This window comes from Alligator sinensis, unplaced genomic scaffold (assembly GCF_000455745.1).
Source record: "Alligator sinensis unplaced genomic scaffold, ASM45574v1 scaffold632_1, whole genome shotgun sequence".
In the NCBI taxonomy this organism is placed as follows: domain Eukaryota; kingdom Metazoa; phylum Chordata; order Crocodylia; family Alligatoridae; genus Alligator; species Alligator sinensis.
In genome coordinates, this window is record NW_005842408.1 from 51,520 (window position 1) to 54,373 (window position 2,854).

The following is a 2,854-nucleotide window of genomic DNA, read 5'->3' on the forward strand; positions in this document are numbered from 1 at the left end:
CTGGACGTCTCTGGGCACTCTCGTCTCCCTCAGTGTCCCCAGCCCTTGCTGGAGGGAAGTGGACCTGACTCCCTGCAGAGGTGCCGTGGACTGCAGCGGCACTGCTTACGTGAGCAGCACCGGGGGTAACTGGTGCAGCCCCCTGCCCACAGCTGGCTTAGGAACTGCTGTGGGCTTGTTCCCTGCCTGGAGGAGGTGGGCGAGGGTCTCCGGAGAGCTTGGCTGCAGGCAGGGGCTGACGGGGTCCCCGCCGAGGGAAAAGCTGACCTGCTGTGGGGCTGGGGTTGGGCCTGACACCCCTGGACCACCCAGGGCTGGAGTCGGACTTCACAGGTCTCGTGCTGGCCTGGTACAAACACTGCCAAAGTGCGTGGGCTGCTGGCCAGCATTGCAAGGCCTTGGTTGGCACTGCTGCAGGTGTGTGCCCGATGACCCTGGGGTGACAGAGGTGCGCGTGGCCTCCCCAGCACAGCACTTGGGATTTGCACCCCGGGCTGGGCGAGCGCATGGAGCTCACACAAGCAGACAAAAGGGCATTGTGCTGCGCAGGCGTTCAGGAACATGCGGCACTGTTGGGGAGCAGAATAGGGCTTTGCCTTGCTTATGTACTGGGAGCAGAGCCGGGCAAAGCCCCCTGCTCAGGCAAAAACCAATTGCTGCAGGTGCTTGGGAGGTCACAGCCGCTCTGACGGCGTCAGACCTGCGTGCTCAGCATCCGCTTCCTATTGTTGGTGACCGGCCCCTCCTCGTGCCCTCGCCCCCGGGAGCTCCGGGCGGAGGGTGCTCGGTGTCGCGTGCCTCAGCCTCCCGCACAGCCGGCCCGGCTGCAGATTGCAAGCATCTCCTGAGTTGCCATGGATACCTGCGCCGTGCGGCTGCAGGCAGGGAGGCTGCCACGGGAAAGGCCTGCCAGCATCCCAGACTCGAGGCAGGTGCCACGGGGAGCAGACACACGTCGCTGACACCTGAGGACGAGCACCGGTGAGTCTCGGCGTCGCCGTTGCCGCCCGCCTGCAGTCCGAGCTGCCCGGCTGGCCCCCGGACGCCGGTACTGACCCCATGCCGCTTCTCGGTGCCTCCGTCCAGTGCAAGCCGCAGCGGTGACGTGCACCCCCGGGGCCTGAACTTCATTGGTTCTGTTCCTAAAAGCCGCCCCGGACTCGCCCCCTTTTTGGAGACTGCTTGCTCCTTTGCAGGAATTTCAGGGTGATGATGATGGGGGAGTGCGCCGGGGGTGCTGGCCTGACCGTCTCCACCCGCGTGTGCACTAATAGCACGGTTTGCCACCACCCTGGACCACGGACCTCAGCTGGGCCCGTCTCTCACTAGGGCCGGATCCTGCCCTTTGCCCCGATGCTCTGGGAGGAGCAACCAGCCGAAGCCCCGCCACAGAGCGGGGGTTTCTCCCTGGGGGACAGCAGCAGCCGAAGCCCTAAATGCCCGCTGGGCCCCATGGATTCAGGGGCCCCTCATGGGAGGGTCCCACGGCTGCTGCCTGCGGGGTCTGTGGCCGGCTACGGGGGCCCGGGTGCCTCTGTGTTTCGGACAGCGAGGCCAGGGCCCCGGTAAACTTATCCAGGGATTCCCTGCAAGGCTGTCCTAGGCCTGCCTCCTACACAGGGCGGACGAGACACATGTCCTCATCGTTAGCAGAAAGAGGCATTTCTGGACAAGTAAGAATAAGAGCTGCCGCGTCCTGGGTCAGACCCCAGGTGCGTGTTGCCCGGTCTCCTGCCGCGCGGAGGCTGGAAGGCAGCGCCTGGGTCCAAGCAGGGTTTCCCCTGTTCCTCTCCCCGTCGCAGCCTCCAGCACGTGTAGGAAGGTCTGATGCAGACGCCAGCTCCCTCGCTGCCCTGCTCAACAGCCTTTCCTCCAAGCACTCGGAGGACTCCCATCGCCGGCCCCTTTGCCAGCGTGGCCTCAAGCCTCCCAGAGCCCCTGAGCGAGCAGGAGGGACCTGACTCTGCAGGCCTTGTGCCCCTTCCCCAGCGCGGGTGTCCAGCACCTCTGGGCGCTGTGGGCTCCCCCGAATCTCAGGCCAAACACTGCTGCTGCCGGCACGGACCCGGGGCTGGCACCCCACTCCGGCGAGGGGCCGGGGAGTCCTTCCAGAGGTGGGGGTGCTGGGGCACGGCACAAATGCTGCCTGCACTGTCTCTGGGGCGGGGGGCAGTCTCCTGAGGCCGAAACCTCCCTGGCTTAGGGACGCTGAAGGCTGCGGTGTATTCGGCCCCGATGCTCAGACCCAGACTCTGCTTCCGTCCCCGGGGGGTCCAAGGGGCTTTGCCCGTCTGGTGCAAAGGGCCTCGCTGGAGGAAGGAGAAGCCGGCTTGCGTGGACAGGGCTGTGGCCTGAGCTTGCCCCACCTGGGGCAAACCTGCCCGGTGCTGCTCTGCCCATGTAGAGCAGGTGTGTGAACACGCGTGTGCAGGGGTGCAAAACCCAAGCGGGGCCGTGGCCTCAACCTGGTCCGTCCTGCGCTCCCCCGGGCACGGGTGGGCGCCCCGCCCCGCCGGTCCTGATTGGCCCGCCTTGATTGCTCATTTGCATCCCAAGGGGCGGGCCGGGCCGGGCCGGGCCGGGCCGGGGAGCGGAGCGGGAGCGCGGGGCTGCGCGGGGCTGCGCGCTACTTTCAAAGCCGGCATGCTCTAGCCACGTATGTCTGCGTGTTCCTGCCCTGTGCGTGTTCCTGCCACGCGCATCCTCTAGCCGTATGTGCCCGTGTGCCCTCGTGTTCCCGCCGTGTGCGTGCTCTAGCTGTGTGTGCATGCATGTTCCCACCGTGTGTGTGTGTGTGTGTGCGTGTGTGCTGTAGCACTGCCAGCGGCTGCCACCCGAGCCGGAGGCGCGGGGG